Raw genomic sequence first — 27,778 nt, 5'->3', positions numbered from 1 at the left:
TGCTGAATAAAATGTAAACTGTTTTCTTTTTCCTTTCATTCCTGGCTCTTGCACATGTTGACAGCATAGTTGAGGAGGATATATTTTTAATTGTACCCTTTCTCCCTACCCCAGCATCTGTCTGTAAATCTCATTGGAATAATTGGTATGAGCAATAAATTCTGGACTTTTGTTCCCCCTTTCGTTTTCTTTAACAGCTTTAATGAGAAATTCCCATGCCATGCAATTTACCAATTTAAAGTGTACAAGTCAATAATTTTTTAGTATTCATGGGGTAGTACAGTTATCATCACAATCCAATATTAGAACAGTTTTGTTCCCTCGAAAAGAAATCCCATGTGTATTAGCGTAACTCCCCCTACCCCTTCTTCTGTATTTTGAATCATAAAAATAACATGCTTTTGCAATTTAAGTGGCAAATTTGTGGGGTTTTTAAAAATTATCTAAAAAATCCATCAGGTTTTTAAATAGACATTGAGTCTGTGTAATAAGCCACAGTTAGACTGGTGTTGATAATATATCTGTTCAGTTGTTGCTCTGTACTAATGAGTAGAAACATTATTTTTCTTTGGGCATTGGGAGAGTCTTTAGGGAAAGGTGATGATCATAAAGACATGGACATCATTACCAAATTGCTTAAGGTATGTGCTTTTAAGTTAAATAAGGAGAACATTTGGGTTGGTTAATAACTGTTTTTATAGTTTTGGATTGTCAAGGGTTAAAAACGGAAGGGAAAGCTCAATAAACATTTCTGGTATGTGCATTATGATTTTGCAATGCACATGGATATAGAGGTTAATCAAAGGCAGCATATATTTATGTTTTTCAGGCACTTTTTTAAAAAGGTGGCTTATTAGCCCTGGCTGGCGTAGCTCAGTGGATTGAGCGTGGGCTGGGAACCAAAGTGTCCCAGGTTCGATTCCCAGCCAGGGTACATTCCTGGGTTGCAGGCGATAACCCCCAGCAACCGCACATTGATGTGTCTGTCTCTGTCTCTCTGTCTCTCTCTCTCTGTCTCTCTCTCTCTCTCTCCCTCTCCCTCCTCCCCTTCCCTCCCTAAAAATAAAATAAATAAAATCTTTAAAAATAAAAATAAAAAAAAGCTGGCTTATTAATATAAATACAAAGAATTGAATTATAGCAGTGGAATAAACATGAAGTTTGAGGAGTTCTACATTAAAAAAAACTCTACAAACTAGTACACTGATGGGGAGCTTCAGAAGCTTTTATGAGAGGTAATGACAGCAAGGAAAGGAAGACATTAGCAGTGAAAAAAGCAAACACATCAGTAACCTTTCAGAGACTGTTCATTTTCTTGGTTCTACAGACAGCTTATTCTTGCTATGAAAGGGTCATTCCATTGCTCTTTGCAGCATTTCTGTCTCTAGTAAATAGTTTTCATGGAGTGTGTGTAAATCCCAGATTTATTTCAGCATTTATTTACAAGTTATTTGTGTTCAGATCGTGAGATTTAAATACAGTAAATACTTTTACTTGCATTTGCAGTTTAAGTATAGCATATTAGTCATCCAGATTCTGAATCTGTTGAAGAAATGATATGGAACTAGGTAGGGCATGGGGACTAGTTATGAACTGAAGATTTCTCTTAGAGTGGCCGCCTCTCCTTACATAGGATTGCACAGGGAATGCCCCTGGAGGGGCGGGGGATATGTTCTCAGCCTTCCCAGTTTATCTGCATCTAGAAGGATGTTCTTTGCACAGGTAAATCCAAGGGGCACTGCAGTAGTTTGTAGTTTTCTGGAGTGGGGTGAGGAGAAGGTATGGATCATTGTTCCTTTTTTTCTTTCCTTTAGTTAGGCTTTTCAGTGGGAATTTTTAATTGAATTACTTCTCTTACTGCAAAAGTAGAAAGTCAAAATACTACAAAAATATACTTAGGGGATTAAATATCACACTACATATGGTGTTATGGCTGATAATCTAGTAGGGGTGAATTTTATGTAATAGTCTCGATCAAATATTTATGTAACATGGTAATTCTTTTTAGGGGAAAGTGGATTATCTTTGAGCTAGGAATATATATAGAATAGGGAAGTTAGTGAATTACCAAAGGCGTTACTTTAAAATATACATGACAGAGTGAGGAGGTATAGTCTATTGATTAAATATTGGCGATGATACTGTAATTAGTTGAGAAAGTTACTCTTAAAGATGATAGTATACTGTTTTGTGTGGTAGTGAACTTTTAAACCTGTTCAACCACTGGGTGGCACTGTAGTCTAAATTTACCCATTCTTCAGTTCTTTGTGTTTGAGCTAAAGAACTGAATGCCAGAGATTACTGAAAAGCGCAGTGTGCAGGGTAAACTGAACAGTGCTACACTGAAACTGACCGAGTCCTATCTCAGACCGCTTTCCAGAAAGCTACAGAAAAGGGTGAGGTTTCTCCAAAAATGCTTTTATTAACTGATTTTTTAAAAATAGAATATATAAAATCAAAATAAATGTAGTAACTACATACTGTAACTTCCAAAATTAAACTTTTCTAGAATTTTCCTGCTGGTATTAAAGAACCCATAATAGATATTATTAAATTCATGTCACACAGAGAATATGTGAAGCTATGTTACCATGCTGTCCATTGGAACTATGGTTATGAGCCTATCTAGGTTTATATATAATACATTCATTTAGTGTGGGAATGTTTTACATAGGAGATTTAAGAATAAATGTGAAATGAATTAGCGGTAAAAAAAATCCTTATTTATGTATTGTCAGCATTCAGTATTAAAACTTTCAAAACACACTGTAGTATTTTTTAGTCATCTTTAAAGTAGGTGTAAAGATTCTTCACATCATGAACTGGATATAGACAATGTTCATTTCATGAGTGGGGCTGAACCAAGATTGTTGCTTACAGCCTGGAACAAATTCTTCCACAGAAACATTGTGGAGATACAAATATGTACTACTCATAATATAGCTGCACAGTTGTACTAATGATAGAGTGGAATCTGACCGCCCTTTATACTTGCTTCTATGAGAATGTGTTCCATGCCAGCCCGCCAGCGCTCATTTCTCCCATTTCAGGACCGCAGCAGTAGCAGGCCTCTTGTTTGGGAAAGTTTGCCGCTTGCTCCCTCCCGAGTGGGCCCTGGGAGGCGGTGGCATGGGGGAAGGGCTCTGGTGCCCAAGCGCAGCTGGGGTCGAGTTTAGAAAGGGGAGAGTGGAGGGTTGTCGGTTGGTGGAATGGAAGGAGAAGAGAAGGGCCTGGTGCACCAGTGGTGGAGACGGGAAATGGGACGCGGCTTGGTGGGCCTGGTGGGCCGTAAGCCGAGGGTGAGGAGCGGGGCTTCTGGTGGCTGTGCTTCCCAAGAGTGGCAGTGGAGAGTCTCTGTGCGGCAGTTCCCGGTCAGTGGTCAGGGCTCCGACAGCATGGCGGGAATGCCATTGCTTCTTCCTGGGCTCTGCGTGTCTGTGCTCAGAAGGGGCCGCTGGCCTTCCTGGGTGACTGGGTGGTCTCCTTGATCAGAGTCTCAGGCTGATGAGGCCAAAGTATTGTTTTTACTCTCTGTATGGGAACCAGTTAAGTTTGTTTCTTTTCTTTTCTTTTCTTTTCTTTTCTTTTTTCTTTTTTTTTTATTTAAGAGGGAGAGAGACGTTGCCACTTAGTTGTGCATTCATTGGTTGGTTCTTGTGTGTTCCTGGACCAGGGATCGAACCCAAGTCTTGGCTTGTCAGGACGACACACTAACTGACTAAACTATCTAGCAAGGGCCAAGAGCCAGTTAGTTTTATCAAAGAAAATGTTTTTGCTTTATGGATATAAACTATATTTTTGGATAGTTTCTGTTAGTTGCATGTTGCTTACTGAGGACAGCATTGGAATGGATGGGTAAGGTCACCATCACTGCAAAAGATTTGAAATCACCTGCCTTTACTCTTGTACTGTTTCTCATTCTCATTTATGAAAATCAACTGAAAATTTATGTTGTATAAACTGCAGAAAGAACCAAGAAACTTGAATGTATTTGGACAGTTTTATTTGGAAATTTAGGGAAACTAATATTGGGAATTTTATCATTTAATATCCAGTGTTAAAGTTTACACACAGGAATCAGTGATAAAAATGTGTATACACCATTTTAAAATTAAGCTTTGAAAAAATTGAGTAGAACAAATTCAATTTTCCTTTTAGAGTAGAAATGATATTTCAGTTAACTGATTTTTTAAAAATCAGTTCTACATATCAGTCACTTAAGTATTTGATTTTTTAAATTAAATTCCCTTTAATTAAGAGAGGCCTGGCTATACACAGGCTTCTCTGAAACCCTCGGGGTCTTTTAGAATTTCCTTGCTTTCTGTTTTGATTTTCTTCTTTTCCTTGCTCACAAGTTGCCAGGCTTGGTTTAGAAAAAGCCATCTGCCTTCATTGGTTTCTGTCTTTAAGTTTTATAGCTTTTACAATAATTTAAGGTTCTAAGCAGGTGGGAGGTTTGTGGGCCAAGGTGAAGTGATCCCATCCTTGAGCTGATTCAAGAGCCAGTATTTATTCTCTGTTTACACCCCTGCTGTGGGCCCTATGTGACAGCCCCAGCGTGTAGAGCCCCCCCTGCTGTCAGAGATCTGACTGCTGTGCAGGGAGTGGGCACCAGTCAGGTTAGATTGTGAGGAACTAGTCAGCCTCTGTGTTGTGTGACCACCGGTGGGGAAGACCAGGTAGAAAGGGGATCCAAACTCCAGTGTTCTGTCAGTACATCAAATTACCTGCCTGGTAATTCCAGATCAGAATGCAGTAATATTCAGTGCACAAAGGCTGTCGAGGAATGTTTGTCATTTTACTGACAAGTTTAGCTCTGGTTTCTGTTCTTCCATGGACATTTGTAGTCTGGGCAGGGCAGTCAGTCATCCCATATTTTAACTCCTTTTGTTTGAATAAGGGGAATGGTAATATTTTCAACATGCGTAAAAGATGACTGAAAAGTCATAAAAAGCTGTGAAATATTTGAAATAAAAATTTGGACCAACGTGATATTTCTGCTTTTTTTTATCTCTTCTTAATCTTTCTTTTTAGGCTAATGATGCTTATCTTTATATGGTCTTTGGAAATGCCCCTTGACCCACTAGTGTCATTGTGGTTTGTATCTATGCCAGAACTGGTAGGGAAAAGATTTTCTCTAAGCATGTTGTACATGTTTTCAGCTCTTTTCAAACTTTTTCATCTCATGGCACACATATACTAATTACTAAAATTCTGCAGCACACCAAAAAATGTATTACTTTTTTTTTTGCCAATCTCTTAAAAAAATAGGTATAACTTTGATTCATTCACACTGGATGGTGATTGTTGTATTGATTGTTATGTTGGCTGTTGTTATTTTTCTAAAATTTATTCATTGATTTTTTTTCTGGGGAGTGGGGAGAGAAAGATCAATTTTTTTGTTCCACTTCTTTATGCATTCATTGGTTGCTTCTTGGGTGTGCCCTAACCAGAGATCAAAGCCTCAACCTTAATGTATTGGAATGATGCTCTAACCAACTGAGCTATCTTGCCCCAGCTAGCTGTTGTCATTTTTTTTATTTGACAATCTTAAGAAAAAAGAGGTCAGTGCCCCTGACTAAATAGGTAGTACAAGTTTTAAAAATTGAAGCACACCAATAGAAAAATCACTGTTTTAAATGATGAAACACAGCAGAAATATAATCAGGTAAGCAGTTTGGATAGAAAAACTTATCTGGAGTTTAACAGTCTCCAATTCCAGAACTATAAATTTTGAGAGCAAAAGAATTATCACAAATAAGACATAGCATAATAGGATGCAAGTCCACTCCTTATAAATACTTCTGTTTTAGACATCTTCTCTGAATAAAATAAAAACTTCCTCCGCTTCACATATGATGCAAGAAAGTGTGATGGGTTGCGTTTTAATTATGTTAGCTCTGAAATAAAACTCGTGTTTGCTTTGGGAGTTTAGTGGAGAACAGCAAATTTAGAGTATTTTGCAGTAACTTTCATTTTGTTACTCCTTTTAATATAGTTTATTGATTATGCTATTACAGTTGTCTCATTTCCCCCCTTCACTCCCCTCTACCCTGTACACCCTCTCCCACCCACTTTCCCCCCCTTTAGTTCATGTCCATGAGTCATAAGTTCTTTGGCTTCTACATTTCCCATACTATTCTTACCCTTCCCCTGTCTGTTTTCTACCTACTATCTATGCTACTTATTCTCTGTACCTTTTCCCCTTCTCTCCTCCTCCCACTCCCCTGTTGCTAACCCCCATGTGATCTCCATTTCTGTGATTCTATTCATGTTCTAGTTGTTTGCTTAGTTTCTTTTGATTTTGCTTTAGGTGTGGTTGTTAATGATTGTGAGTTTGCTGTCATTTTACTATACATACTTTTTATCTTCTTTTTCTTAGATAAATCCCTTTAACATTTCATATAATAAGGGCTTGGTGATGATGAACTCCTTTAACTTGACCTTATCTGGGAAGCATTTTATCTGCCCTTCTATTCTAAATGAGAATTTTGCTGGATAGAGCAATCTTGGATGTAGGTGCTTGCCTTTCATGTCTTGGAATACTTCTTGCCAGCCCCTTCTTGCCTGCAGGGTATCTTTTGAGAAATCAGCTGACAGTCTGATGGGAACTCGTTTGTAGGTTACTGTCCCCTTATCTCTTGCTGCTTCTAGGATTCTCTCCTTCATTTTAATCTTGGCTAATGTAATTATGATGTGCCTTGGTGTGTTCTCCTTGGCTTCAACTTCTTTGGGACTCTCTCAGCTTCCTGAACTTCCTGGAAGTCTATTTCCTTTGCCAGAATGGGGAAGTTCTTCTTTATTATTTGTTCAAATATCTTTTCCATTTGTTGCTCTTCCTCTTCTCCTTCTGGTACTCCTATCATTCGGATGTGGGAACATTTAAAGATGTCCTGGAGGTTCCTAAGCCTCTCCTCATTTTTTTGAATTCTTGTTTCCTCTTTTCTTTTTGGTTGTTTCTTCCTTCCTTCTGGTCTACTTCCTTCCTTCTGATTTGAGTCCCAGTTTCCTTCCCATCACTATTGGTTCCCTGTACATTTTCCTTTATTTCATTTTCCTTCATTTCACTTAGTGTAGTCTTCATTTTTTCATCTAATTTGCAACCAGATTCAACCAATTCTGTGAGCACCCTGATCACCAGTCCTTTGAACTGTTCATCTGATAGGTTGGCTATCTCTTCATTGCTTAATTGCATTATTTCTGGCGCTTTGATCCGTTCTTTCATTTGTGCAATTTTTTTTTTTTTGCCTTGATGCACTTGTTAGGTAGTGAGGGGCAGACCCTTAGGTGTTCACCTGGGTGGGGCAACCCACGTTGCTGGATTGTGACACAGTATGTGGGTGAGGGGTGCAAAAGGGAACAAGGATGCTTGCTCAGCTCTCTGCTGAGCTGACTTCAGTCACTTCCACAGCTTCCCCCAAGCAAACTGGGCCCTTCTGGTACTGATTCCCAGGTGGGTGCGTTTGTGTACATTCTAAGACCCTCTGGGTCTCTCCAATGAACTCTCCTGTGAGGCAGGGAGTCTCTCCCAGAACCTCAACCCCCACAGGTGTTTTTGATCGGTGTTTTGAGGCTTTATTTCTCGCGCTGGGACCCTGGGTTGCACGGTTTGTCTTGCTCCCCAGTTTCACCTGGTTTATCTGTGCATGAATGTGGGACTGTCTGGTCCCCCAGCAGCCTTATATGCTAAGCCCCTCCACAATCCTCTACTTCACTGGGTCCACCAGCTGCTGCTTTGCCACAAGTCCTCTCCACCTGGCTGCCCAACTCTGCCCCTCCTACCAGTCTGGATGAATGTTCTTTAACTCCTTGGTCATTGGACTTCCATACAGTTCAATTTTCTGTCAGTACTGGTTATTTTTTTGTTTCTAAATTTTTGTTGTCCTTATTTTGGTAATGCGAGGAGGCACAGTGTCTATCTACACCTCCATCTTGGCTGGAAGTCTCACTTTGTTACTTTTAAGATAGATTTAACATCTAGGATAAATGGTATGAATAGTTACAATTTGGCTTTAATGAACATAATTTTTTTATCTTCACCTGAGGACATGCTTATTGATTTTAGAGAGAGGGGAAGAGAGAGAGAGAGAGGGAGAGAAATATTGATGTGAAAGAGAAACATCAATCAGTTACCTTTTGCATGCCACTGACTAGGGAATCAAACCTGCAACACAGGTATGTACCCCAACCAGGAATTGAATCTGCGACCTTTTGGTTATAGGATGATACTCCAACGAATTGACCCACACCAGCCAGGGCTAATGAACATAATTTGAAGTGATTTATAACAACACTTCTCTACACAAAATGTGTATTGGTTAAATTTTCCTTCTTAATGGGAAAAAAAGCAAGTGTATTCTTAGTTTTTGCCAGATTGTCAAGAATCCCAGGCTGTGGCTGTATAATGACTTTTGTTGGATGTTAATTCTAAAGCTTGAAGATGATTCTCCAGAAGTTTACTTAAATTTTAAATTCACTTAAAATGCATAAAGTGCTTTCAAATTTTGTGCCAAAGAATAATATTACCATATTCATGAATCATCTTTTGTATTTCAGTTCCAAGTGGTAGATACTAATTTATGTTAAGCTTTATTCTTTATTTACATATATTAGCATTTTAAAAAGTTATTTCAACCAGAATCCCTGATGTGAACTAGAGAGTTTATAGGGTTCAAATATACTTAGGGAAATTTTAGGACATTTCCATTTTATCAATAACCACCAGTGACTGTATTGAAGGCAAAAAGCTTTTAGCTGGGAAAAAGAAAAAAGATGTTTGACTTTAATAGTAGAAAACAATTTCCAATGATTAAATTTGCTGATTGTGTACAGCTCTACCCCGGTCAAAGCTACAGTATGAAAAGAGTTCATATAATTAGGTAAATTATCTTAATTAAAGAGCATTTCTTTTTTAAATAGTGATACCTCCCCATAAACTGATTTTTTAAAAGTATACCTCATGTTTATTTCTAAAGCTTTCTGGTTTGTATTGGAAACTACTTAGTGATCTATCCTTCAGTTATTCCCCCTTTTAAACTGTTACCTTCTGGACAGTACAAGCACAGAGTGAAGGGTCAGCCAGTACTTAGGCTCAGTGTTGTTGGAGTCACTGTAGCTCATTGTTACTTTAAAGGAATATGGTTCCAATGTTGCTCCATCTTCCTTTTTTTTGGTATGAGCAGCCAAAATCTTGATTTTTTTAAAAGTGGACATTTTTAAAATATTAGTACCAAATTTTTAAAAATTGACATTGTGTAAGGCCAAATAAAATTGCAATTTGTGATCTGTGTACAGCTCAAGGCAAAAAATGCTGCCATTTCCATGTTAGAGTTTTATGACATTTTTGGTTACTATTAAGTGAGTGATTTACTCCTTTCCTTTGAATCTCCTTGTTAGTTTGGTATTTAGGTGAGGTTGATTTGAACTGCCCTAGAAAAGGGACAGTTTAAAGATGTTACTTGAAGTTTAAGTCTGATGTTGGCAAGCTTTTTCTTAAAGGATCATAGGCCTCTGTCACAACTACTCACCCCCACAGCTCTTGTGTGGACGCTGCCTGTGGCCTTTATAACAGAGGCTGGTGGCTTATGGTCATAGTTTGCTGACCCCAGGTAAATGCATAAACCTGAATCTTTTCTTTGTTATGATATTTGCTGTGGAGGTAATTGCAAAAGTCATTTAATGGGGTAATTGTTTCCTTTTAAATTGACATAGAACATACCAAGAAGCAATGTAGTATGTGAAATGCTTACACATTGAGTTTAATTGTTAAGCTCATTGATTCTTGATATGTGTAATATGTATCAACATGTAAAACAAGAACTAAATATAGAACATTTCTAGCAGCACCCTAGAAGTTTCCTTCATGCCTTTTCCCAGCCTGAATCTTCCCTCCCATCAGAGATAGCCATTATTCTGACTTGTGTCTTATTGGTTAATTTTGCTTGTTCTTGGACATCATTTTAATGGAATATTGCAGCATGTGGAATAATTATTTTTGGTATTTAGGAATACTGGTGAGAAATATCTGTTTTATGAAATATGGTAGGAGACAATTCAAGGTGTTATTTAACTATAATATGATTTCATCCTTGGGATTTATGTAAACCTCTATAGAATTTAAACTGTGGAATTTGTTTGAAGTGTTTCTTTTCTCACAAAAATTAAACACACCACAGGGATGTTTAATTTAAACAAATTTTTAGAGATTTTCTCACCATACAGGTCAAAGAAAAGTTGTGTAGCTTATTAGGTAGCCTCAAATCTAAGGACGAGATTTAAATTGATGGTAGTAAGTTCAAGACTTTGTTCTGCCAAATATAGATGTAACTTTTGGCCCAGATTTGGGTGTAAAGCTTCTTTTATACAGATTATAGGAAGCTCTTGGTTATTTAGAGACTTTATAATTCAGTCATTTCAGGTCATCTCTTGAAAGGTTTGCATCTTGGGTGTTCTTTACTGATTGGTAAAGAAGGATGAAATAGTAAAATTGACATCAAATGGCCATTTGCTTCTCCAGATGACCCTCTCCACCCTTCTTTCCTTTATCCTGTGTCCCAGAAACACGGCTTTATGAACAACATGGACAGGCTCCCTTGCCCTCTGGCTTCTAATTGGGGCAAGCAGTGAGAGGAGCTGGAAGTCATTTTGTAGGTGGGAGAATGAGTTTGGGGTATCCATTTCCCTGGGTTCCTGCCTGTGGAGTCATCATGCCTGTGATGATGGGCATGATGACTCCATGCCCATGATCACAGGCATGATGGGCATGATGGAGTCATGATATAGCCTCTGCCCAAGGCTATATCTTCTCTCAGTGCCTGTGTCCATATAGGTATCCTCTGGGTTTCAATACAAGTGGACAAAAAGGGGCCACATTAACTTGACAAACTCAGGGGAGGCCTGCATGGAAGCCTTACAAACTCAGATCTAAAGTAACCACAGAGGATGGGCTGAAATTAAAACTTACTAACTAAAAGCAATTTATGACAGGTAGTCATGTCCTAGGCTAGGATCTTCCCTGACAAAAGTCAGCCTTTACCTTAAGCCTGTATGTTGTCTTTTTGCACCCACGATAATGTACCTTTGGAATGTCAAAGTAATTTTCTTTTTTCCAGACCCCTTGAAACACTGGCAGCACACCAGAGGGAGACCACAAATCCCTTCATTGTGTTAACTGTTGACTGTTAACTGTTTACCCCGCACAGCTGGGCCCTCCTGCCCTTCTCTCACTCTGGTACAAATCAGGTTTACTTTCTGAGGGATTTGCATCGCATCGCCCAGGAATGGGTGCTACTGTACCAGAACAGGAGACTTCAGTGCAAGTCTATGTGTTGACCAACAAGACTTCTGGTTCCTGTTCTCCACAGGCTGCTCTGATGCTGACAGCCAGGCTTTTAACCCCTAGTCAGGAAATTGGAGCTCAGTCTCCAGGAACTGATCCAGGAAAAAAAACCTACAATCACTAACATTTAGTGTTATCCAGTGACAAAACTGGCTTGCTGCCCTAGTGTCCTAAGATGAAGTTCCACTGACAAGGCCTGCTCATTCAGGGGGTTTCCTTTAGCTGTTTAGTGTCCTGCTCAGCAAAATGAATGTTCACCTAGGGCGCTCAGAAATGTAGAGAAAGTTGTATGACTTCTTGATACAGTTTGGTCATTTATCCCTTATCAAATAATGATTTGCAAACATTTTATCTCATTTGGTAGTAGGCTGCCTTTTTATTTTGTTGATGGTTTCCTTTGCCATGAGCAACATTTTAGTTTGATATAGTCCCACTCATTTATTTCTGCTTTTGTTGCCTGTGCTTTTGGTGTCAATCCAAGAAAATCACAAGACCAATGTCAAGAAGTTTACTGCCTGTCTGAGACCGTATCAATCCTGTCCCCCCCATTCCTAGTTAACAATGCCTCCCACAATCCTCAGTGGATGATTTATCACTCATTTTTAACATGTGATCATTTCCACCTTTGGTAATGCTAGTTCCTCTGATATGATCCTCCCAGCCTCTCTGATTGACCAATTCCCACTGATCCTTCAAGTTCAGCTCAGGAGCCGTTGTGCATTGTGCCTGTGGAACCTTTCATTGTGCCCCAGTTCAATGAACTTCTCCTATCATTGGGCTCTTACATGCACAGATCTTTGTTCCCACATCCATCTCTCTGTAAGGTGACAATCTGCTTATGTTCTCTATTTCTTCTCCATTTGAGTCCTTCAGAATACGGACTACATTCACTTTTAAGTACCTTGCTAGTCTAGTGCTAGAACATGAAGATATTCAGTAAACATTTGCTTTGTGGCTGTATATTTGAAAGTATAAACTAGAAAGTTTTTGTGTGCACCCTTTGCCTCACTCTACCTTTCTTCCCCTCCCAGTTATAAGAGTGTTGTATATAGCAATCTAGAAATAATGTCCTGACCTTGCTATTGTGATGAAAGGCCTAAAAATGAAGGTCCAATATTATATATGCCTTGACATCTGGGGAAAACTGGGAGACCTCCAAAGGCCTAACTACAAGTTCCCTTTCCCTCTCTGCTCCAGAGGATAGGTCCCTAGCCAAACAACCCTTTAGCAAATAGACCAGGTATCACTCCTGCTTATCCCTGAGTCACAGTGGGTTTCAGTTCCCTGCCAGCCCTCAGAATTTAAACAAGCCAGTCACATCCTCCCATAAGAACCAGGAGGCACCCCATTCTTTTGATTCTACAAAGAAGCCTGCCCCTGCCTCCAGCTACTGATTGTTCATTCTGTCCCATGTAGTCCTGTGTGCAGTGTTCTCCCCTTGGCTGAGTATAGGTGACTCATAAACTGCTTGTTAGTCTCACTTATTCAGTGTCAGGTGTTGTGTGTTTAGTCATCCCCGTAACTCTAGAGCAGAAAGGAATCCCTCTCTCACCCATGGCATGAATAGGAAGTGATTGCAAGCACCATCAGTTCCAGAGGAAAAACAATGATGGTGAGAAGTGAGAACCAGGTTGGCAGGAAAGTATGTAAAGGATGCAGAAGCCTTGGTTTATTTCCCTCATGAGTTTCATGTCATGCTGGGTTCTTGAGTTCCTAAGGTAGAACTGCTGATCTGTACATGGTTTCCCATGCTATTGGAAAAAAAAATAAAACACCTAAATGTGTGTGTACCTGAGTAAAGGCTATAAGGGTTATGAATAATACTACATGAGTAGTTCATATATTTCAAACATGGCAGCCACGGAGTAGAAATGTAACATCTAAAAAGGTCTTTAGTTGAGAATGTCTGGCCTAAACTGAGCTAAGTTTTATAGGATTGCTGGAGTTAAAACTAAGAGAGCCTCAGGCTGATGCCCTTATATGCTGTATTGTTTTGCCCTCTTTAACCCAAGTTAAATGAAGGGGAATCCATTCTGGACCAAAGCTTTGAGGTAATCCAAACAAGAGTAGATTTTTTTGGCTTGAATTATTTCCATAAATTCATCAATTTCCACCTGACATTAGTGTTAGGCCAGGAGAGTGACTCTGTAACTACATTTAAAGTTGGTGAAAGAATAGACTCCTCTCAATCAGCAGTTTTGAGACAGAAACCACAACTTCAAGATGCAAATCAGTGTGTCCTCATTTAATAAAATGCTTACTATGTAAACATAAAATGTTTAAGATACAGGTATTAGAAAAATGGTGAAATAACAACAACCCAAAACTAAAATGAAGAGAAACCCAAGCTTCAGAAATCTGTCAGAGTGGTGTTCTCTTAAACAAACTTCCCTTGCTGATTTTTTAGTGTTTTGGTAAATGGTTTCAAAAGTGACTTTGTGTTAGCAAAAAGTTTAGATTCCATCCATAGTTCAAGTCCATAGGTTCCTGAGTAATTGCTTGAAATCAGCCATAAATCATTTTAGCCCACATTATTCTGCCCTCTCACAGATATTTTGTAAAAGATTTTATTTATTAATATTTCTAGAGGGAAGGGAAAGATAAAGGGAAACATCAATGCAAGAGAGGAACATCAATTGGTTGCCTCTCCCACACACCCCCAGCTGGGAACCGAACCTGCAGCACTGGCACATGCCCTCACCATGACTCAGACTGGTGACCCTTTGCTTTGCAGGACGATGCCCAACTAACTGAGCCACCCTGGTCAGGGCACAGATATTTTTTAAAAGGTTCTTTGGCATCCAGAGGAGTTGAATACATCTGATAAATGTCTGAGACACTTTGGACATGGATCAAAGTCATTTTTTTTCTGAGTGAAGACATTATACTAAAGATCAAGAATGGACTGTATTCACATTTTCAAATTCCCTAAATGTTCTAACATTTGCATGTTGCTATGGGTAGCAATGCTATTTATTATTTCAGTTCTATTTTACTGTATGAAACACTTTATAAAAGCTAGCAATAATTCTTAGCTGAAAATGGGTTTCTTAATTTGGTAAAGTTTAAGGAGATCATAATGTTTCAACAGTCACATGTCTGTCCTTGTCCTTTTCTACCAGTACCCTTTTAGGAAACCCAAAAGGTTCCTCAACACTGTAGACACTGAACACTATAGACAAGAGGTGGCTGTGGCATAGCTGCTCTTCTATTTTTTCCTTCGCAGTGTTCAATTCCATTTATAAATATTGGTCCATTTACCTTTATTATAGACACTTACAGGAACTTGTTGATAGTCTCTCAGAACTATATGTGCCCACTGGAGTCCCCTGGAAATTTCTAGAGTACAAAGGGATGTCATGGTCCAGCCCTTATTCCCAGACATACTTACCTCTAACTGAGTCTCAGTGGAACTCAGGCCCAGGGCATCCTTTTCCCCTGTCTTGAAGGATGTGGGAGAAGTGACAGGAGGTCAGGAGTCTGGGTTCCAATCCTGGTTTTGTCACTAACAGTATCCTTTGACAACTTCCTGTTTTGGGCCCCACTTTCCTTACTCGTAAAATGGAGATACTGAACCAGATGACTTACAGGTTCTGTCAAATGAAAGGTTTTGTGTATAGTAGATTATTTTTGAAGATGGTCACTCCAATTTCCTCCCCTTTTTTGTATAATTTGCCTAATTATAATAAAATATATATTTGCATATACCACCATAATCAAGGTACAGAACATTTCTGTCATCCCAAAAAGTTCCCTCATGTCCTTTGATCAGTTCCCACCCTCTACCCCTAGATAGTCTGATTCCTGTCACTCAGGATTAGTCTGTCTTTTATAGAATTTCATATAAAGAGCATCATACATAATGTACTCTTTTGTGACAGGCTTCTTTCACTCATTATAACCACATCCCTTTTGCAATGTGCCTGTACCACTCTCCCCTTAAGAGTTGGATCTATTTCCCAATCTCTTGAATCCATCCATGCTTGCTAGCCCTTTGACTTGTTTTGACCAACAAACAGTATGAGGCAGAGACAGAGACACTGCTCTGGATCCAGTTGAGGCACCCCAGTCAAGACAATGGAGCAGAGTAAAGCCATCCTCACTGAGCTCTGCCTTAATTCCTAACCCAAAGAATCATGAGCAAGTAAAATGGTCTGTTTAAACCACAAAATTTGGGGGTGGCTTGTAACAGCAGTAGTTAATTCAAATGATTAACTTCTTGTAAGGTCCAGCAGGATTTCTTTCAGGCCCTAGAACTATTAGTGAAGTATATAAATGCTTTACCTTAAACTTCCCTACTATTTTTTTTAAGTTGCAGTATAGTTGACATATGTTTGTTTAAGGTGTACCTGATTCAGTATTTGCATATATTGTGAAATCACAGTAAGTCTAACATCTGTCACTAGACAATTACAGAATTTTTTTCTTGTGATGAGAACTTTTAAGATGTAGCAACTTTCAAATATGCAATACAGTATTAGCTGTGTACAGTTACAATGCTGTACATTACATCCCCATGCCTTGTAACTTCAAGATTGTATCTTTTGACCCCCTTCACCCTACCCTCCCTCTCACATTCCCCCCCCCCCCCCCCCCCACAATTCCTAGAATGAAGTGGAAAACAAAGTGAGAGCTTATTGCTTTCATTATTGTTCTTTGGAAAAGGCAATGGTGGTGTGACTCTCTTGGCTATTTATCAATTATTGCCCTAGAATAAAAAGAGCAGGTTTGAAGAGATCAGTCTTCCTTATGTCATGTGGTTTTTGGTTTTGTGCTTCTCACAATGCCTTTAAGTGATGTGCCATATTTATTTTTCATTCACTGAGTGAGATAATTTACAAAACCCCAGGTACTTTGCCAGACACTGTGCTAGGCTCCCCAGGACAACAGTGAACAAACAACTCCCAGCTTTCATGGGTTTTCTATCAAGTGGGGAGAGAAGGCAATAACTAAACACATAAAATATGCAACAGTGTAAGACTATGAGGAGAAATAAACGAGTATGGGAGATTAGCAGTCACAAGCTCTAAACCCAAACTGTACACAGTGCTATAAAAAAACATTCTACTGCCCTCTTTTCTGTCATAGCAGGTTGTTGCATAGTCAATAGATGCTTTCTCAGGTCACTCCAAGCCATTTTCTCAAGTTCAGTGGCCTCCCACCTTCTCTGACCAGGCACTTTTCTTTAGATACTCATAAAAATCCCCAGAAACATTACCCACCCTCCCCCCAGCCCTGTCCTTCCCATTCCCTCCTCCCCTCCGCTGGCTGTTTCTGTCCGGGCCTGTATCTGAGGCAACAAGGCCCTCAGTCTGTGAGTATCACCCATCTTCACAGTCTTCCGTGAAATCCCATTATTTCTGAGAGGGACAAAAAAAAAGGTCCAAAGACAACTTGGTTACGTATGAATTTTGAGAGTAGCGAAAGAATACAACATTAAAGGAGATGGCGTAAAGACGAATGATAGCTTTAGACCACTGAAGACACTAATTCTAAAATCGGAATGAAAATGTAAGGGGAAATACAGATTTTTCCTCTAATACGGAAAAAGTTGCCAGCTGTTTCCTCGCTGAAGGCGGCCGGCAGCGATTCAGAGAGACGGTTTAGCAACAGCTTTTCCTCAAAGCCTTCCTGTAAGTCGCTCCACTGCCCCAATAACCACAATAGGAATAAGAAAAATGGAGCTGCTGCTGCTGCCCGTCAAGCAGCCAGACAAAGGCGGCAGGGAGGCCGTTCCATGCCAGAGGGCCAAACGCCCTAATATGTTTTCATCACATCCTTAAAATGAAGTCTCCCATTATTATAACGAGGAAAATGCGTGGAGGACAAAACGAACCCCAACTACTCTTCTCGCCCGCTATTTTCCAGCGGATGGGGACGACTGACCACCTCTGCAAGGGGTGGAGGCAGCACTCTAACCAGCGCCTCACTCCCCTCAGGTCGCAGCACTCCAGCCTACGGATTTCCTCTGGAAGTAGTGCCGCCCCTGGCGTGGAGGAAAACATCTGAGGTACACAGCGCGACCCACTGGCCGCAGGTGATGCGTCTGCAGAAATGAGACTGCGGTAGCTCCCACCCACCCTCAGCGTGGGAAACGTCTGCTCCTAAAGTCTCGCTGCAGGGCGCTTAGCTGCAGCAAGCGGCCCGAGAGGACGGCGGGTGGGGTGGGTTGAGGGCAGCGCCTCCGGCAGCTTTGGCCGGAGCCTGCAACTCGGCCAGGCCCTCTCTGCTGCCTGCAGCTTGACAGCAGGTGCCACAGGTCAGGCCGAGGACCATGGTGGGTTTGGCAGCCAGGCTGAGTGACTGCCAGGACGTGACTCGGTGCTGCTCCCCAAACTCCTCCGCCGAGCGCCCAAGCCTCCAGTCCCACGGCTGGAAAACGGGGTGGTTGTGGGGATTCCAACTGACACGATGCAGGTTAACATACCCACATGTAGCATATACAGTACTTTCTCCAAAACAGTGAATTAAAAGGGGCACAATGTTAACACACATGGCCATATGCAAGAATCTGAAAACATTGTGGTGGGGGTGAGGGGGGACAGTGAGGTAAACGCAAAACACCCTAGTCATAACCAGACCAATCTTAGTAACGTTTATGTACCATCAGAAAATTAAAGATGAAAGAATAAAAATAAGTGAACCGAGTAGTACCTTTTTAAAAATTAAACTGGGAGAAAAGGAGAAGAAAAGATCAAAGCAGAAATTAATGAATTAGAAAACAAAAAATTATTGATAAAGACCAAAAATATTTTTCAGGAAAAAGTAGGAAGTAGAGAAATATCTGGCAAATCTATTTAATAAAAGAGACTGACTATATATATATATATATATATATATAATTATAAAGTAGAAAGGAGATAAAACATGTAGAAAAGTTTGCGTTTTTAAAAAATTATATGAGAATATTATGTGTAGTTAACTATATGCTAGAACATTGGTTCTCTGGAAAAATATAAATCACCCAAATTAAATCAAGAAGAAATTAAAAATCCAAGTAGGTCAAAACCAGAAAGGAAATTTTAAAAAGGCTCAGCCCTAAAGATTATATTTGCAAATTCTTGCATAATTTGAAGGATATATAATTGCCTTTCTTTTCTTTTAAAGCATATTTTATTGATCATGCTATTACAATTGTCCCATTTTTTTCTCCCCTTTATTCCCTTCCACCAGCATCCCACCCCCCCCCCCCTCAGTTTGTACCCATGGATCATATATATAAGTTCTTTGGCTTCTCCATTTCCTATACTATTCTTAACCTCCCCCTGTCTATTTTCTACCTACAATTTATGCTTCTTATTCCCTGTACCTTTTCCCCCATTATCCATCCCCCTTCCCATCCCTGCTGATAAGTCTCCATGTGATCTCCATTTCTGTGACTCTATTCTTGTTCTAGTTGTTTGCTTAGTTTGTTTTTGTTTTAGGTTCTGTTGTTGTTAGTTGTGAGTTTGTTGTCATTTTACTGTTCACATATTTGATCAGCTTCTTCTTCTTAGTTAAGGCCATTTAACATTTCATAAAATAAGGGTTCGGTGATTATGAACTCCTTTAAGTTGACCTTATCTGGAAAGCACTTTATCTGTCCTTCCTTTCTAAATGATAGCTTTACTGGATAGAGTAATCTTAGATATAGGTCCTTGTCTTTCATGACTTGGATTACTTCTTTCCAGCCCTTTCTTTTCTGTAAGGTTTCTTTTGAGAAATCACCTGATAGTTTTATGGGAACTCCTTTGTAGGTAACTGTGTCCTTTTCTCTTGCTGCTTTTAAGATTCTCTCCTTATCTTTAATCTTGGGCAATGTAATTATGATGTGCCTTGGTGTGTTCCTCCTTGGGTCCAACTTCTTTGAGACTCTCTAAGCTTCCTGGACTTCCTGGAAGTCTATTTCCTTTGCCAGATTGGGGAATTTCTCCTTCATTATTTTTTTCAAATAAGTTCTCAATTTCTTTCTTTTCCTCTTCTCCTCCTGGCACCACTGTGATTTGGATGTTGGAATGTTTAAAGATGTCCTGGAGGTTCCTAAGCCTCTCCTTATTATTTTTTTTTTTGAATTCTTGTTTCTTCATTCTGTTCTGGCTGAATGTTTCTTTCTTCCTTCTTCTCCAAACCCTTGATTTGAGTCCTGGTTTCCTTCCTGCCACTGTTGGTTCCCTGTAGATTTTTCTTTATACACGTAATGCAACCTTCATTGCTGCCTGTGTCTTTTTTATGCTGTTGAAGTACCCAGTGAGTTCATGGAGCATCCTGATAACCAATGTTTTGAACTGCGCATCTGATAGGTTGGCTATCTCTTTGTTGCTTAGTTGTACTTTTTCTGGAGCTTTGATCTGTTCTTTCATTTGCGTATTTTCTTTTTTTTTTTTTCCTCAGCGCACCTGTTATGTAATAAGGAGCAGAGCCTTAGGTATTCACCAGGGCAGAGCAACCCACATCGCTGCATTGTGACGCTGTATGTTGGGGTGGGGGGGTCTAAGAGGGAACAATGCCATTTTCTCCACTCTCTGCCAGTTTTCAGTCACTTCCTCCACTATTCACAAGCAAATTGGGCCCTTCTGGTGCTGATTCCCAGGTGGGTAGGTTTGTGTATGTTCTTGGATCCTGTGGGTTTCTCCAACAAACTCTACTGTAAGGCTGGGAGTTTCTCCTGCTGTCGCCTCAACCCCCACAGGTGTTTCCAGAGGCTTTGAAGCTTTATTTCCCTGCACCTGAACCCTGGGTTGTGTGGTCTGTTTTGCTCCCCAGTTGTTCCTCCCATTTTATCTGCATGTGAATGTGGGACCACCCAGTCCACCAGTCGCCACCTTGCCACTTGTCCTTTCCACCTGGTTGCCTGTCTCCCTCCCTCCTACCGGTCTGGATGAATGTTTCTTCTTTAACTCTTTGGTTGTCGAACTTCTATACAGTTCAATTTTCTGTCAGTTATGGTTGGTTTTTGTTTTTAAGTGTGTTGTCTTTCTTTTGGTTGTGTGGGGAGGCACAGTGTGTCTACCTACACTGCCATCTTGGCTGGAAGTTCAATTTTGTTTATTAATTAATTTACTCATTCAAAAATAGCTGAATGTCTTCTGACTATAAGGGACTCATCCTAGGTCCCTGCCCAAGTGGACGGAGTTTTGTTGACCACAGCAAGAATCAATCATGAGGCACCCTAAATATTTTTTTAAACTCTTAGTAAATATTAAATCAATAGTCAACATCAGATTTTTAGTAAGGTTTTTAAAAATAATGTTAATTTTAAGACAGCCTAACTCTAAGGAAGAGAAGAAAGTGTAAAGTTAATTCTTCAACCTCCCATCACCACTCTTCATTCTCAAATACTATTTTCTAGTTTATGCAATTATATATACAGTGACAGTGAGCATTCTTGAATACTTTTGCCTATTGGTGCTGGTGTACTTGTAGGATTAATGACTAGCAATGGAATTGCTGTATCTACCATACTTTACCATGTATAATGCACTACTGTATATAATGTGCACCCATGTTTTTGGCCCAAACTTTCAGGAAAAGAATCTTTCATTTTAATTTTTTAATTCAATTATTTATTTATTTATATTTAGATACTTTTTGTATTATAAAGGAATTTTAGCATTTATTTTTGAACATGTTATGGTACAAGAAATTTTATGTAACAAGTAGTTACAAAACACAAGAACAGATACAAGGGTGTTTCAGGTACTATCTCATGTATAATGAGCACCCTTATTTTTCCCTCAAAAATTTGGGCAAAATGCACAATATACATGGCAAAATATGGGTAATGTGACAGAGGCATTAATAAAATTAGGTTATGAAGATGCCTGCTATTCTTTCTTTTTTGCCATAGATTGCCTGTTATTCTTTAAAATTATGCTGAAATAATTCTGTAATAAGACATGAAACAGAAGTAATAACTAAAATATTTGAAAGTTGAAGAAAAACACCTTTTTTTTGCAAATGATACTTTTGACTAAGAAACTCAAGAGAACTGATCGAAAAGGTATTATAAAATAGTTTTTAAGAAAGAAATAACTTTTCCAGTGACCCAACAATAAATTGGGAAATCACACACACACACACACACACACACACACACACACACAGAGTCTGTCCAGGAAGTATCCAGCCAGTAATATGAAAAATAAAGCCATTTATTGAAGAAGATACAAGAAACATTGTACATAGGTCAAAGGTACCTCAGTTCCCTTCAAATTAGGCACCTTGGGACTTCTCATAGTTCTCTCAATTGACATCAGCTACCCCATTGTATTTTCTTGAATCTCATTGATGGATGGTCTGAAATTGCTTCCCTTTCAAAGGTGATTTTAGTTTCAGGAAAAGCCAGAAGTCACAGGCTGCCAAATCTGGGCTCTAGGGGGACTGAGTCACCTGGGTGATTTGATGTTTTACCAAAAAACTCTGCCCAAGACATGATGCATGAGCGGGTGTGTGGTCATGATGCAGCTGCCAATCACCAGTTGCCCATAGCTGCGACCTTCTGAATCTCCCAAATAGCTTCTGTGGAGAAATGTTCAAGCTTAACACAAAATTTGATGCAGATTCATTGCTCTCCTTGCTCAGTGATTTTGAATGTGACAGTCACACAGTACACATGCTCACTCAGTGGTGTCCACCACCCCCACTGACTAGTACAGTGAAATCATCATTGTTCACACATGCATATCCCAGTCCACTCTCCTTGACTGCCAGTTTACACTGATGTCATGCAAACCATTCTCATTATATTAACAATAGTTGGACTTTTCCCAAACAGACTGTGTGTTTGTGTGTGTGTGTGTGTGTGTGTGTGTGTATTCACATATATAATATTGGCAAGAACTGGATGGGATCTATACAAAAAAGAAAAAACATGAGAACAGAAAGATTTTAATAAATTGAGAAATGTGTTATGCTCTGAGATACATTTGTCTATTTTTTATTTGTGATTTTAACTGAAATTCCAATGGGTTTTTTTGTTGTTGTTCTTTTAAAAAATATTTATTTTTTTAGAGAGAGGGGAAGGGAGGGAGCAAGAGAGGGAGAGAAACATTATGTGTGCGAGAACCATCAATCAGTTGCCTCTCGAATATGCCCAACTAGGCACATGGCCTGCAACCCAGGCATGTGCACTGACAGGGAATCAAATCGACAACTTCTTGGTTCACAGGCTGGCACCCAATCCACTGAGCCACACTGACTAGGGTGGGATTCTTTTTTGAAGTTGAAAAAAGGTAATTTCTGTTTGGAGGAAAAAAACAGGACAGAGTAGCCAGAATAGTTTTGAAAAGGAAAAGTCATAACAGGAGATTCACCATATCAGATGTTAATACATATAACAAACTCACATGCAATGATTTTGAACTACTGAGGAAAGATTGGTAAATAGACTAATATTTAAGAACAAATAGCCTTGAAAGAAAATTCAGTATACTAATAAATGAAGCATCACCAATAAGGAGGACATGGCTTATTCAATAACTAGTACTAGGAAAACCAGCCATTCATTTGGGAGGGAAAAAAACAGGTTAGATGCTCACTTCATACTATATACTGAAATACATTCCAGATGGATTAAAGAGGTAAATGTGAAAATGAAATTATAAATGATCTCTCTCTCTCTCTCTCTCTCTATAGAGAGAGAGAGAGAGAGAGAGAGGGTTCTTGGATGGGAAAGAACCATAAAACAGTGCAAGAAATCACATAGCTGTATCTGCATAAACATCTGTTTGTCAAAAATTATAAATGACATTGAATAATAAGTTGCAAAGGAAGAAATTTGGAAGAACTTTGGAAGAACTTTGGAAGAAATTTAACCGCTAAGCTACCAGAGTGAAGTCAGGAGCATCTAATTAGGAAGTGCTGCAAAAGCTACACAGAGTCTACTCAGGATTATATGTGCCAAGTGTCTGGCCCTGAATCAGGTAACTCAGTTGCTTAGATTGTTGTCCCACATGCTAAGGTTGCCAGTTTGATCCCCGCCCCCCCACACCCATCCCCCATCAGGGCACATGCAAAAATCAACCAATGAATTTATAATTAAGTGGAACAACAAATTGATGTTTCTCTCTCTCCCTTCATCTCTAAAAATCAGTAAAAAAATTTTTTTAAGTATCTGGAAATTTGGTTTGGATTTAGATCTGAGAAAATTTGATGTCCTGGTTTAGTTTGCTTCCAATTTGAACTAGTTGCCTAAGAGTTAAATTTTTGGTTAAACTTAAGGTATTAAGGGTTAGAAAATTATTAAGGCCCATTCTAGTTGTGGGTTAAGGATTTAATTCAGTTTGTATCTGTGGTAAGTCTATAAAAGGTGTGACTGAAAAACAGGAGCAGCTGAAGGATGGGTGCATTGGCCCTGGGCTGTGAAGAGGAGATGTGCATAGATGAGCATTAGAGTATGGCTATGGATCGCTCCTTGTGGTGCTCAGATCCACTTTTTTCTTTTGTATGTCCTGCCCTCTAGTAACCAGCAACCCCAGGACTCTGGTTGGCCTTTATTGCTAAGGAAACACAAGAAAATTAATGGGAAAACTATAGTTGCTGCAGCTGCAATGGATCTCAGGACTAAAGTGACTGATTTTTTATTCCCTTCTGCACCACCCATCGTAGCTTTGCCTTAGCTTCAGCTAGTAGTACCCATACTGGTCTAGGCAGGTTACACCACAGATGTGAACTCTGTAGTTGTGAACTCAGCACAATAGTGGCAAAACATGGTCATCTGGGCAATTAGCTGGTAGAACATTATTGTGTCCTTTGGCCCTACTCATGCCCAGTCTTATATATGCCACTTTCATTTTGTGGTGGATTGCTGCTAGGCCCACTCAGCTTATGGCTTACTGGATCCGACAGAACCCAGCTATGAGGGCTATCTCTTGCCACAAAGTAACTTTATGCCCCATGGTCAGATACTCCATTTCAATCAAGGATCATTAGACTGTAAGAACATCTATTTGAATGGTGTATAGAATTTTCATACCTAGAGATGGTATGACCGTGCTTCAGAATCCTAGGAGTCTACATTGTGGTTCTCCTACTGGGATTACTGGTAACTCAACATGGCATCTTTTCCCACCACAGATAACCTTTAACACCATAAAGTCTGATGAGTGATATGGCAGGGCTGCTTGCACTTGTGCCTAGAGCAGCTTCCGAGCCAGTCTTTAACAAACTCTGTCACCTGGTAAAGGGATTAAAACAATATTCTTAAGTGCATGGGAAATAACTTCTGAATACACTTAATGGAGATTTTCAGGCTCCATTTTTATAGGACCAGCCTCCCTTTGGTCAATGGGTTCCAGATCTGATCATTGATTCAGGTCTGGAAACTAGGCCAGTGATGGTGCCATTTTATTGGGGCAGCTGCCCATAGCCTCCTGACAATCCGGTCTTGATTTATTTTTGTTTTATAAATTGATACCCTTATTGCCTGCCTATCTATTTTGCCTCTAGGAACATTGAGTTCTATTAACCACCAATACAGCTCTCTATAGATGCCACACCAATTGCAGTAACTGCACACTTTTTAAAAAAAAATTTGTTTTTTTTTAGAGAGAGAGAAACATTGATTTTATTGCTCCATCTATTTATACATTCACTGGTTGACTACTGTATGTGCCCTACTGGGGATTGAACCTGTAACTCTAGTGTATCAGGACAATACTCCAACCAACTGAGCTAACCAGCCAGGGCTAATTACACACACTTTGCTTCTGACAGTTACATACTGTCACTTGGCCTCTATTGTGTCTGGATCCTCTCATTCCTATTAAGGAGCCCAGTTCTGTAACAGTGTCTCCTCCAGTCAATCCTGGCAAACAGAATACCACCACCAAAGAAATTCTCAGTGATCCTTACCCTCTTAACCATGCATTGCTTATCACTTTAGTAAACTGTGTGTTCTCTGGAACTTTGAACAGTCAGTGGGTGGGTGTTCCATCCCTACATGTGCATACCCACCACTATGAGCCAGCCATTTGACATCCTTTCCCAGTCAGCCATGGAAGTTGGAGCATTTCCACTTCATTTAGTGTGGGCCGTTGATTTCTCTAAGCTTCTAAGGGCCATCCTTGCACCTGGGGTGCTTCCTAGGGTGCTAAATCTTTATCCTGGGAGAATATTCCCTTTATCAATAAACTCTTCCTAATCCAAATTTAGTCAGTCTTCATTACTGTACTGGTGTGTTTGAGCTGAATTTTTTTCCTTTTGTGTGCAGAAAAAGGTACTATAATGGTCTCTGAATAAGGAGTATCTTAGCCCATGTCCCAGGATGAAGAAAGGTGAATGGAGCCCCAGCAGAGTTGCTTTCCAAAGATCTGCCATCTTGAAATAATGACAATATTCTTGATCCAATCTTTAAAATCAAGATTTAAAGGCTATATGGATTATTCCAAAGTGTGCTTTGTCTTTGCACAATTTTGCACGTAAAATGTCACCTGATTTGATCTTATATTCAGTGTTTATAAATATAAGAGTAATGGCTTAATTAGTATCTCTGCTAACTTAAATTGCAGGTTTTATTGTACAACATACTTGTCTGTGGGGGAAATGGGAAGTGAGGAAAGCAGTAAGGTCAAATGTTTCCAGGTTTTGTAATAAAGTGCTACTTGTTTTTATAGAGACTGACTGACGATTTTTAAAAATGAATTGCTTCATGCAATAATCGCAGTATCTGGAATTCTCTTCCAAACCCAGTTTAGAAAAGTGGAAAGAAGAGTAGCAAATTCTACCTACTGAGCACTATGTGCACAGTTGTACAGGTTGTGATTGTACACAGGCACCAACACATCTCGGGGTGTGGTTCACATTGTAAACATCATTATTTGTATACTCATTAAGAAACATTTCCAGCAGATGGCAGTAAAGTGTCTTACTTGAACAAAATCAGAATATTACAGTTTCTGTCAAATGGATGTAATGTGTCTTGAGGACTATGCACCTTTTTTTATGTAAATAAAGATATAGACTAGTGGTGGCACTGCTTACTATGTGCCAGGGCCTATGCTCACTCACCCTTGCTGAATCCTCAGGAGCCCATGAAATGGGTGCTATGAGTAACTTGCAGAAAGCCAATGAGTCAGGTTGTAGTAGTTTTGAGAGTCTAACCTGGGTCTCTAACTCAGTTATTAGTCTGTCCTCTTTTGCACTAAGCAATGATATTTCAGCAAACTATGGCCTGGGGGTTTAAGGAGACTTGACCATAGAGAGCCTGCTGCCCTGACACTCAGTCAGCCTGCCACCTGTTCTACTGCGTGCTTACCACGGGGCTGGGTGCCACGGGGAACTGAAGAGCAGGGCACATATCACTCATCCCAGAAGAGGGCATACTTGAGTTAGTAAGAAAAAATAGGAAAATGATGACATTCTCTTAGGCATTTTAATTACATTTGTATGATTTAAACTACACATGCTACAGAAATTAAAAAAAAAAACAGAGAAGCCAATTGAGGTTACAATAGTTTTCAAAGGTCCATCAATAGATGAGTGGATAAAACATCAACAAGAGACACTATTTCTGTTCGAGCACAAATAGAATTTTTTTTTGTTTTAAAAGCTTTATGAGTCTAAAAAATCTATTAGAATTCTCATAATAGACTTTTTTTAAAAAATAAAGCTTCATTTGCTTTAAGTGTTTTATGTCAAGAAGCATTTCATAGCATAAATTTTCCAAATTGCATATGATCAAATTGTAGCACCCATCCATACACTATTGAATATTACTTTCTTAATTTAATACTATTTGATAAGAATGAAATGATGTGTGAAGTGTAAACCTTCAGGTATGGTATAAAATGGCCAGAAATACATAATAGGAAATTCACCATTCCCATACATCAGAGGAGGTTTTACCCTATATTGACCAATTTCTTCATTACCAACATGGTCATCTGAGAAGAAAAGGTCTTAATGTGAGAAAGATGAGAACTACCTTCATTTTCTGAGGTTCTTAAAAGGTCCATGATACAAGCAGGCAGACACAGGAGAGAGGAATGAAAGCTACAAAATTGGGAATGAAAATGATATTTTCTTATACAATAAGTCAGGCAAAAAGAAATGGAACAATCATGAATACAATGATGCTTTAAAAGATGCAAAAAGCTATGCACCATTAGGAAATGATGACAGAGGTGAATCCAGGAAATACCACAAATAAATGGGTAGGTTCCTTTTGAGAAGGAATAAGCGGAGTCTGAGACAGAAACCTAAGTCCAGCCAGATGGGAAGCACTGAGGCACAGGGGCTCCCTGGTTGTCATTCACCTCCTCTCCAGTTTTCCAGGGGAGGTCGCTATAAGGACTGTCACTTTAGATCAAAAGACATACTCATGCCAACTAACCAAGATTCCTAAATCTAATCACACCCTTCCCCAAGGCCAGAAACACACTAGATAGGAAAAATGAAAAGGACAATTCTCATGCTGTTTTTATTTAAAATTTTATTGATACCCTTTCTCACCCCCCATTAGCT

General features: G+C 39.4%; 2 long non-coding RNA genes across 3 annotated transcripts; both read left to right on the top strand.

Moving 5' to 3' along the window:
- Positions 1 to 572: 572 nt before the first annotated feature.
- LOC114491936 lies at positions 573 to 5,242 on the top strand. 2 transcript variants are annotated; one of them, XR_004902895.1, is made up of 3 exons: positions 573 to 645; positions 2,262 to 2,396; positions 5,035 to 5,242. It is a non-coding gene; the product is annotated as an uncharacterized LOC114491936 (long non-coding RNA). The 2 variants fall into 2 exon arrangements; XR_004902894.1 differs by lacking the exon at positions 5,035 to 5,242 and having other exon boundaries at positions 2,262 to 2,705.
- Positions 5,243 to 7,110: 1,868 nt separating this feature from the next.
- On the top strand, positions 7,111 to 27,694 carry LOC118500330. Its single transcript, XR_004902897.1, has 4 exons — positions 7,111 to 7,121; positions 9,572 to 9,577; positions 15,131 to 15,133; positions 27,351 to 27,694. It is a non-coding gene; the product is annotated as an uncharacterized LOC118500330 (long non-coding RNA).
- Positions 27,695 to 27,778: the final 84 nt, after the last annotated feature.

This window comes from Phyllostomus discolor, chromosome 1 (assembly GCF_004126475.2).
Source record: "Phyllostomus discolor isolate MPI-MPIP mPhyDis1 chromosome 1, mPhyDis1.pri.v3, whole genome shotgun sequence".
Lineage (NCBI taxonomy): Eukaryota > Metazoa > Chordata > Mammalia > Chiroptera > Phyllostomidae > Phyllostomus > Phyllostomus discolor.
This window is presented reverse-complemented; position numbering and strand designations above follow the sequence as displayed.